The 11869-nt window shown below is 31.9% G+C and overlaps 1 long non-coding RNA gene across 1 annotated transcript; it reads left to right on the top strand.

Moving 5' to 3' along the window:
• The first annotated feature begins 496 nt into the window (after positions 1-496).
• On the top strand, positions 497-4344 carry LOC306986921. Its single transcript, XR_013795052.1, has 3 exons — positions 497-633; positions 2253-3565; positions 3649-4344. It is a non-coding gene; the product is annotated as an uncharacterized lncRNA (long non-coding RNA).
• Positions 4345-11869: the final 7525 nt, after the last annotated feature.

The raw sequence follows: 11869 nt of genomic DNA, 5'->3' as shown, positions 1-11869 counted from the left end.
AAAAGTAGAATGTCTATAAATGCCAAGATATGTTTTTGTATCAGTTGGTCCTGGAACAAAATGAGTGTCAAAGAAATATAATTTCCTCAATCCAACACTAACCATAATGTAAAACAAATCAAATAATTTAGGTTAAGGCTTGGACAGCATTTTTATGAACCTATAATGTATATGCATACAAAATAAAACAAAGTACAAATTCAAACATTGTTAACAAATAAATGATTTTTTTTATCATTATCATGCAGAAAACATATTTTTGAACCTTGAGCGAGCAGACAGAGTGTCCCCAGCATTAGAATAAGAGACACCATTGTTGTATGTGTGTGTGTGTGTGTGTGTGTGTCGGTGTAACACAATAATCATCAGTCGAGTTTTAAGCACAGTGTTCAGTTAATATGCAAAACAGATGCATCATGGAATAAACCTCAAAAAACAATCAAAATACATTTTACAAGATCTTTTTCATTAAAAATGTATTAATTTTTTCAGCTGATAGCGTCAGTGTTAGTGCTGATGTCAGTGTAACTCTGTCAGTGTCAGTTTTAGTGCAGGAGGTTTTTGTACAGACACTCATTGGGTTTGTATCACTGTGGCGCACGTTTGGTGGAGGAACACGACTCTCAGTTGGAAGTAAGTCAATCTAATTCTCTTTCAAATATATATATATATATATATATATATATATATATATATATATATATATATATATATATATATATATATATATATATATATATATATATATATATAATTGTTCATCTTGACTATATTTATATGTTTGAGATAATACAGAAGTATAACTTCAGTTTCAGGTGTTAATTATTACTGTACTGTAGCTGTATACTAAATAATAACATATTGTTCTATTTTAAACTTGATTATAATTCTGAATTTGTATTCCCTAGTGAAAAATAAATATACTAAAATGTATTTGAAATGCATTTATTTTATGATAATTATATTTTGAAGGAGTTACACCGCACTCACGATCACCAAGGTGCCAGACAAACAAGACTGAAAATCTCAAAAAAATAAATAAATAAACTGTCTGCACACTTAGATCCTTAAAGCAAATTCATTGTCTGTATGCCCTGAGGATGGTCGTTTGACCGAAAGCTTGGTGATTAAATTTGCTTTAAGGATCTAAGTGTGCAGACAGTTTATTTATTTATCATAATTATACTACAAATACATGTATACATTTCTAATATAAATATCCTGCTATTGTACTTGTAGTATACTAAATTGGTATAATTAAAGTCTGCTAAATTGGAACAACTAATTTTGTACTTAATGCACTTTAGTTATCCAGAAATAATGCTGAGTTCCAACTAAAGCTACTTAAGTATATTTGATTGTGCTAAAGTGGAACTATTGCAAGTATACTTCAAATATCTTGCATTTAAAGAATCAGAGATCATATATCCTTAATAACAGTGAAACACACTTTATGGCTTAATATTAAGAAATGTCTTCAATAACAAATGCACATTAATAAACAAATATTACTTAGCTATACTTTGTTCAATAATGTATTTTGAAAGTATACTTTCAATGCATTGTTACAATGATCATTTTAAGCACACAGTTAAAAATATACCTAAAATATATTTTTAAGAAAAGTGCAAATAAATACACTTTTAAAAAATAAAGAGAAATATATTTTTTACAATTATTTTACAGTGTGTTAAAAGTTGTATTGTGAAAATAGGTAAAAGCACGATGCTAATATACTTTAAATATATTGAAAGATTTTGTGTTGGTTGCAATGTACTATTGAAAAAAAAGAATAGTTTAAATAGTTTATTTTATATATATAAAATATATAATATAATAATATAATATAATAAATATATAATAATAGATATATAATATAATATAATATATATATATATATTTTTTTTTTTTTTTTTTATCAGGATAGATAAAAAAACCCTATTTTCTAAAAGATAAAAAAATACACTTTAGTCTGATATCTTATCAACTGTTTTTGTAATATTTATAATTATTGAATATATTATTGTTATTACTGAATATATTAATGTTATTAAAAATCTAAAATGACTCCATTTTAGACTAAAATCAGAATAATATGATTCAGTAAAATGTGTTTTTACGGCTGTTGCACTTCAGATCTGCTTGATTAACTCTGAATCTCTTAAAGGGAAGTGAAAGACTGATAGAGCTGTTTTTAAGAAGAATGATACTAATCCCCCCCCCCCCCCCCCCCCCTCTCTCTCTCTCTCTAGCTGACACCCGTCCCACCCTCACGGTCCTGCCTCCCTCCAGAGGCGAGCTGCAGCAGGGTAAGGCTACAGTGCTGTGTTTGGGCAGTAAGGGATTCCCCTCTGACTGGAAGCTGAGCTGGAAGGTGGATGGCAGTAGCAGGATCTCTGCTGTGAATCTGTTAACAACAGCACTGTTAACAACAGTTAAAGCAGCAATGAAGATTTTATTTTCAGTAATTTCATTATTTTTTCACTTTAATTTTCATTATTGATTTTTTAGAAGAAATTAATATGTGGCATTTTGAGATTAGTGTCATTGAGGACAGAAGCTTGTTTTTATCTTTAAAGACTGAAATAAGCTTTATTATATGCAGAATACATCACATTCTGACATCACATCATACTGTATATGAACATGTGAACTCACGCCATACTGAAACTATTCTCTTTTAAGTGATACTTTCAATATTAAAATATGATGTTAGTATTCATGTTATTCCACAAGGTAGAGTATACTTTATTTAAAAATGTATATAAATATATTTGAAATTGTATTCAAAGATGCTGGTATCATGGCAAAAGTAGAATGTCTATAAATGCCAAGATATGTTTTTGTATCAGTTGGTCCTGGAACAAAATGAGTGTCAAAGAAATATAATTTCCTCAATCCAACACTAACCATAATGTAAAACAAATCAAATAATTTAGGTTAAGGCTTGGACAGCATTTTTATGAACCTATAATGTATAGGTTCATAAAAATGCTACCCAAGCCTTAACCTAAATATAATACTTTCCCCATACTCCAAAATCAAATGAACTAACACCAAGGACAAACAAGATGTTGATACAGGAAGACCTAAATGGCAAAATCATGTTTCCACAGTCCATCCTTCTTCTGCACATTACAATCCAGAATCATGTTTAAAGTGTCTTTTCACTCGCAGGGGAAATTAAATAAACACGTATATTGTAATGTTGACATAGTAAGTTATGGTATATGTCATTTAAAATTGTGATTTCATAAAAATATACAGTACAATACTTCATTCAGTTTGGCTCTTTAATGATAAACAGGGGCATGAAATGCAAAATGTGTCCAGCCTCCAGCCAATGTGTCCAGCCAATTGCATAATTGTAAAATAAGGAACATATTTCAGGAAACTGCCATATGGTGGAAACTTCTGGTCATAAATGATGCTTTGCATAATCAGCGTCAGTGATCTGAGATGTTTATAGCTGTGTTTAACTCTTCATTGAGCTTCATGATAACAGATCTAACAGCCAACATGACTCTGATCTCCATTATCATCTGGACACTCTACAGCATGCAAGGTACAGACAGTTACATGTGACTTTTCAGTATTAATATAATATATTATATAATAATCTGTGTTGTTATCTCTTGCTCTACACAGGTTGTTTAGGACAAATTGTTGTGACTCAGTCTGAGGTTAAATCAGTCCAGCGTGGTCAAACCGTCTCCATTGACTGTAAAGTTGATACTGTGGTTTTCAAAAATGAGCAAGGCCAGAACTCTAAAGGCCGTTATTTTGTGTCTTGGTTCAGCCAAAAACCTGAAGAGGCTCCAAGACTCTTGGTTTATTATACAAATGAAATAAACTCAGGAATTCCTTCAAGATTCAGTGGCAGTGGACAAGGAAACGGTCTTGATTTCTCTCTGACCATCAGTGATGCCCAGCTTGAAGATGCCGGAGATTATTAGTCAGAGTTACCATGAGATCAGTGGTAGCGGTGTTCACACAGTGTAAAGTCCCCGTACAAAAACCCTCCCTTTCAGAATCATATTTACTAACATTACAAACATCTTCTGATGAAGCTGAAAGTGGAATAAATACACACAAGCACTAAGATAACTTATATTTAATATATTTAATCATCCAAAACAAGAATTATTTACATTTCTACTCCATCCTCATTCTCCTGTAACATATAGCATTTCCATAATCCAGACTGTGTCATTTTACAATATTTATGCACATATTTGTTTGTTTGTATTGTTTGTTTATTATTTTGCTTTGTACAAGCTGAAAACGAACATATCTCATCGTATCCGCTGTGTGTTCATAATACAATTAAAAAAAAATTATCGCAATAACTGTTTATTTGTATATCTGATTTTTATTAAATTATTCAATGTAAAAAAAATGTAATGGGAATTTTAATTATCTTTTAAATTAAATGTGAAAAGGATAGAAATTAAAGGAGAATGATTGCCTTCAAATGGAGACGACACACCATCATCAGTTGACTGTTTGTCTCCTTTCTAATAATATGATTATTATTATCTAATAATATATATAATTTATGAAAGATACAGCAGCATAATTAAACATTTCCCAAATGTCCACCCTACTGTACATATAAATTACTTTTGCATTGTGTATAATCAAAATATACTACATATAAAATATAAAAATACAAGCAATACAATATTACTAATGATATTGATCTGAATTTATGTACATCATTCAGTTCCTGTAGATTTATATTTGAATGCATCTCCATAATTTAGTTGTCTTTACTGAAATATTAAGGTAATTTGATCATTTACAGTCTTTTACAGGACATAATGAAAATGTTATTTTCTAAAAATTCTTCTTTTCAGGTTGATATTTATAATTAGATTTTATAATAACTGAGTATTTATTCTTTTTCTTATTTAATTCTGCACTTACTTCCAGCACACAGTTTCGTTCCTCCACTGAAAGTCCACAATGATTCTCATTCATTCAATGTACAAAAACCTCCAGATATTTAAAGAGCAATAGAAGTCAGAATAGAATCCTGCAAAAGTGCATGTTTGATTGTTTGATCACATTATGTAAATCCAGGAGGAAACTGAATGTGTTTTTGACAGGAGTCCGTTGAGTGGAGAGTGTTTTGCATGTTTACACTCACAAAACTCCTCATGATCAGTGTGTGTTCAGTCTCGCCAGAGTCACTCACACACCAAACAATAATGGCTCTTTTACTAATTCTGGCTACACTGGCTCTGCTTGCTCAAGGTTACATTATATCCCTAAATTATTAGTTTGGTATTCATTTTATAAAACTTTGGTTCTGTTGTGCTTTGTTTTAATTTTTTAATTCAAATGTTTTCATTAAGGACATAAATATCTCATCATTTTCTAAATATAACACTTACTCTTTTTATCTCTCCTTTATCTCTCTTGCAGTGTCCATTCAAGAGGTCCAGACTCCTGAGTCTCTGTCTGTTAAAGCAGGAGATTCAGTCTCTATAAGCTGCACTGGGACCAGTGGAGTTGATGATGACATGAGCTGGTATCTGCTGAAATCTGGAGAAGCTCCTAAACTCCTGATCTATGACGCAGATGATCTTGAATCTGGAGTTCCAGATCGGTTCAGTGGAAGTGGATATGAACCTGATTTTACACTGAACATACGTAGAGTCCAGCCTGAGGATGCAGGAGATTATTACTGTATGGGGGATTACGGTGGTGGAGTGTGCACACAGTGAAACAACATCGTACAAAAACTTCCCTCATTCAGACGCTACAGAGAACATGAGAATAATTTCAGGGCAGTTGCTCTGTACAACAGCTGAGCAACAGTTAAAGGTTTAAAGAAGATTTTTAAAGAAGTACTCAACATTTTTTTTACTTTATTCTGTTACTTTATTATTATTCTGGTTCAGTATTCATACAGCGAAATGGCAAAGTACAAAAACTTCCCTCAGTCAGACGGCACAATGAATTTACTCACGCAGTAAAAAACTCATTTACATGAAATGAGAAGATAATTTTTCATTAATGAGAAGATAATTTTTCAATAATGAGAAGATAATTTGTCAGTGTGAACAGAATAAATCTACACATTCTGTCTATGACTCATATGATAAAGTGAAGACACACGCAAAAACATTTATTGCACTTCATTTATTTGTGTCTGTAGATCTTTAAAGGCCAAAATGATTTTTTTCTCATGCTGAGCCAGAAAATCTCAACTTCAGTAAATAATACTTTACAGATTTATTCCTATCTATATTACCGAGGGGTCTGTTCACATATTCCTGATTTTCATTTTATTCCTCATTTTTTTGAATATGATTTTTTTTTTCTGGCTTTTGATATTTTCAGATTTTTGAAATGCTAAAAATAGATTTCCAAAATCCCCTCCATAGAACTCTATGTCAACCAAATTTGACACAAAATTTTGAAGCTGGCTTTATCCAATGTTCAAATTTCTGTTCTGTTGCAAAAGTAAATGCAGAAGAGTTTCATTCTTCTTAAAAACAGCTCTATCAGTCTTTCACTTCCCTTTAAGAGATTCAGAGTTAATCAAGCAGATCTGAAGTGCAACAGCCGTAAAAACACATTTACCAGCAATCACACATATATCTTAGATTAGGGGGAGACCGGGGACAGTTGCACTTGGTCACACTGCACATGCTCAGTTGGATGGACCCCCCCCTCCCTGCAGAGAAAAATTAAGGAGATTCCTGAGCATCTCCATGATTTATTGAAGAAAAACTGTTTTTGATGTATGAAAGTATTTATTTTCTTGAGCTTTGTTTTTGTTAAACAGCTCAAACTTATGGTTTAAATGAGTGATGTGTTAACTTTAAGCTGGGATGCATGTATCAGTGTCACCTTGTTTAGCTAGCACATGAGGTTTTATCATGGCTGACAGGAACGGGGACAGTTGCAACAATAATTTGTTCATTATAATTTGTTACATTTATATAGCGCTTTTTCTGGGACCTCAAAGCACTTCACATATTAGGGGGGAATCTCCTCAACCACCACCAATGTGCAGCATCTACCTGGATGATGCGACGGCAGCCATATTGCGCCAGAACGCCCACCACACACCAGCTTACTGGTGGAGAGGAGAGGGCGATGAAGCCAATCAGTAAACCAATCAGAGAACTGTTGCAACTGTCACCGTACAATGCATAAATATAAAAACAGACCACATAGCAGTATTTTTTTTACATAAGTTTTTACTTAAAAATAATATAGTTCATCAAGGTGGAGCAAAGGCAGGAGGTTTATGTTCATGTGTGTGCACGCGTGCAGATGTCTGTGGCCATACATTTTTTTACCTTTTTATTGCTAAAATGAAAATGTATAATATAATATATATATATATATTTAAATGTTTCACATGACAATAGGATAAATAAAAGTCCATTGCCTCACAAATTATTCCATTCTTCCCATGTCACAATTTGAATATTTGACATCTGCACATAAGGCCTACTCATCTAGACAAATCTATAATTGTCATCTAATCAAAGCTGATGAATAAATAACACTGTAATATTATTATAACTTACATTTTGGATAATAATAATTTTGCTAACACTGACATATCTTGTAATATATTGTATTTGTAACATGTTGCAACCATCCCCAATTTATGTTGTTATTGTCCCCGGGCCCGGGATCAGTTGCAACATCTGACTCCTTAAATTCAAATGCAAATTGTGAAAAATGTAGATTCTGTAATTATCTTTAAATGGTTTAGACTATTAACAGACAGATGTAAGTTTATTGGTTTGTCTAATCCAACCCGTCTCTGAGTAACAGAGCCAAATGCAAAAAGTGTTGCAACTGTCCCCAGTCTCCCTAATACAAACACTAGCTACTAATGAAGAACTAAATATGTACGTCAGTTACTTTCAATTTAAATATATATTTTGATTCTCTTAAGCATTGAGTTCTCTTAAAAATGTATTTAAAATTGTTATACAGCTTTTTATTTGATATGGCTTTTATTAGTGTCTAATTTACAATCCAATGCAGTATGTGATAAAAATAACAATTGTAATATCTAAATGTGCTACATATTCAGATTCACATTTCATTGGGTTTTATTTGATTTTATTCTGCACTTACTTTCAACACTCAGTTTGCTTCCTCCACCAAAAATCCTCCACAATAATTCATTCTCATTCTCTAAAACCTCCAGAATATTCTGAAAGCGCCACACAAGTTTTAATTAAACCGTGGATATATATATACTGTATAAAATATGCATACAATGCCCACCATCATATGAGAGAGAAAATAGTTAGAGGACACGCAGAGCAAAGAAGGGAGAAGTCAGAAGAGTTGATGGTTGGAGTTGCGATTGACTTCTGCATTGAATGAAGAATGTGTGCCAAACTCCTGATGTTGTCCTTGATTCTGTTGTGTTTGAGAGAGTCCTCTCTCTCCTGAATGAACACATGGCAGCTTGTGGGTCAAGGCCTGCTGGCCTGTGTCCTGGTGAGGCCACGCGGGGCAGCAACCCGAACGTACCGAGAAGGCCTATATAGGCTATTTTTATAAATTGAATGTCGCAAAAATATTTAATTACATTAAATATATGAGACACAATGTTAACATAAATATCTATTTTACTGTAATTGATTGTTTCACTATTAAAAAAATATTGTATTATCCACGCTAATGCTGTTCATCACAATAATCCTAATGGACACAAGTCCCCAAAAAATCAATAAAAAGTGGTATTTCATATTGTAGGTTGTTTTATGATACAGCAAGAAAGTCAACAAAATATTTGAGTCAAAATGCTTTTATTTGGCAGCAATAAAACAACAAAGCATTGCTGTTACAACATAAGAATATTTGAACATTACTAACAGAACGAAAGATTAATTGTTGAGCATTGACTGATTTAGGACAGTCCTTTGTAAGTTTGTGAGTGTGTGTATGTGTGTGAATGAATGATTATGCATGCTATCTATGTGTGTGTGTTTCACTGGTCATCATCACCACACTGCTGTGTGTTCAGGCTCTCGGTCACTGCATTCTGGGATGTGTGTGTGGCGTCACAGCTGATGGTTGTTGCTCTGCTCCACTCACTCTCAGTGAGACTCAGGCTGCTGCTCCAGCTGTACAGTCCATCCTTCTGCAGAACACCGGGACTCAGATTCACAGCAGAGATCCTGCTACTGCCATCCACCTTCCAGCTCAGCTTCCAGTCAGAGGGGAATCCCTTACTGCCCAAACACAGCACTGTAGCCTTACCCTGCTGCAGCTCGCCTCTGGAGGGAGGCAGGACCGTGAGGGTGGGACGAGTGTCAGCTAGAGAGAGAGAGAGAGAGAGAGAGAGAGAGAGAGAGAGAGAGGGGGGGGGTCATTCTTCTTAAAAACAGCTCTATCAGTCTTTCACTTCCCTTTAAGAGATTCAGAGTTAATCAAGCAGATCTGAAGTGCAACAGCCGTAAAAACACATTTTACTGAATCATATTATTCTGATTTTAGTCTAAACTGTAATAACATAAATATATTCAGTACTAACAATAATATATTCAATACTTATAAATATTACAAAAACAATTGATAACATTTTATCTATCCTGATTTTAATACCAATGACCAATGCTCTCCCAATATATATATTCAGAGTTTAATAAGAAAATGATTTTGTATTTTATAAAGCATGAAAATTAAGATTATTTAATTTGTTTGTAAAAAATATCAAGAGTAAAATAATACAATTCTTTTTTAGTATATAAACCCTGGTGAAAAAAGTACACTTTACTGTATTTTAAATATATTTTCAATAGTACATTGCAAACATACCAACATAAAATTTTACTATCTTTAAATATATTTAAAGTATAATATTAGCATCATGCTTTTACCTATTTTCACAATACAACTTTAACACACTTTAAAATAATTGTCCTTTAGGATATTTTCTAAAAATATAAGAGTGTATTTATTTGCACTTTACTTAAAAATATATATTTTATATATATTTTTAACTGTGTGCTGAAAATTATCAATGTAACAATGCATTAAAAGTATACTTTCAAAATACAGTATACAATAGTATATTGTACAAAGTGTAGCTAAGTAAAATTTGTTTATTAATGTGCATTTGTTATTAAGGACAAAGTGTGCAATTTGTAGTATTTGGAATAAGCCAAAGGTATTACTGAGCATAAAGTATACTTTTTACTCAAATATAATACACTTCTGGTATTGCTTGTAGAAGACACTCGTAATGAATTTGTAATGTTCTTGTAACACAAATGAAGTACACTTTAATATCACAAATCAAGCATGCAATTAGTCCCTGCACAAGCATATAAAGTACTAAGTATACTTGAAGTTGTTCAAATTTAGCACACAAAAGTACACTAAATACACTCAAAGATATGCTTTAATGCTTTAAAGATACTATAATTGAATTACAACTAAAATATACTTAGTGCAAAATTAGTTGTCCCAAAATAGCACACTTCAAGTTAACTAACCATTAACACACTTGAATATCCTGAATTAGTCTGGCTGCAAGTATACTTAACATTTTCTCATCCCTAGTGAAAAAAACCTATACGAAAATGTATTTATTTCATACTAAGTATATACTATAAATCCTTTAACATGTATACTGACATATTGCATGAGACTTATTGATATAAATATTATAATGAAACTTTATTTGGAGTACTTTTTTCTTGCACAATGCACATTTCTTAATATTAAGCCTAAAATGTGTTTCACTGTTATTAAGGATAATATGATCTCTGATTCTTTAAATGCAAGATATTTAAAGTCTACCTAAAGTATACTTGCAATAGTTCCACTTTAGCACAATCAAATATACTTAAGTAGCTTTAGTTGGAACTCAGCATTATTTCTGGATAACTAAAGTGCATTAAGTACAAAATGAGTTGTTACAATTTAGCAGACTTTACCAATTAAGTATACTACAAGTACAATTGCAGGATATTTATATATACATGTATTTGTAGTATAATTATCATAAAACAAATGTATTTCAAATACATTTTAGTATATTTAATTTTCACTAGGTAATACACATTGAGAATTATAATCAAGTCTACAATATAACAATATGTTATATATTTATATTTTTTAAGTGCCCATGCAGTTATACAGCATATAATTACAGTACAGTAATAATTAACACCCGAAACAGAAGCTAGATATATTTCTGAATTGTCTTAAACATAAATATAGTCAAGAATATTTATTAACAATTATAATTAATTTTTATAAATATATAGCCTATATATTTTTGAAACAGAAAGAGATTTACTTACTTCCAATTGAGAGTCGTGTTCCTCCACCAAACGTGTACCACAGTGATACAAACCCAATGAACATCTGTACAAAAACCTCCTGCACTAAAACTGACACTGACAGAGTTACACTAACATCAGCACTGACACTGACACTAAAACTCTATCTTAGTTTAATTTAGCTCAGTCAGCTGAAAAAATATATACATTTTTAATGAATAAAATCTTGCAAAATGTATTTTTATATTTTTTAAGGTAAAGTGCATGATGCATCTGAAAGTGTTTTGCATATTAACTGCACACTGCGCTTAAAACTCCACAGATGGTTACAAGTGTGTGACACTGACACACACACATACAACAATAATGTCTCTTATTCTAATGCTGTGGACACTCGGTCTGCTCGCTCAAGGTTCAAAAATATATTTTCTACATTATGATTTACTTGTGCAAAAATGTTGAATTTGTGCTTTATGTTTTATTTATTTGTATGCATTAATTTGAAATTTTTAATAGCAAACATAAGCTTCTTTTCATTTTTTTTTTTTTATCTCTCTCTCAGTGTCTCATCAAGAGGTCCAGACTCC

Source organism: Phoxinus phoxinus (genome assembly GCF_949152265.1).
Source record: "Phoxinus phoxinus genome assembly, chromosome: 19".
Classification (NCBI taxonomy): domain Eukaryota; kingdom Metazoa; phylum Chordata; class Actinopteri; order Cypriniformes; family Leuciscidae; genus Phoxinus; species Phoxinus phoxinus.
The sequence above is the reverse complement of the archived record's forward strand: the minus strand, read 5'-3'. Positions and strand labels throughout refer to the sequence as shown.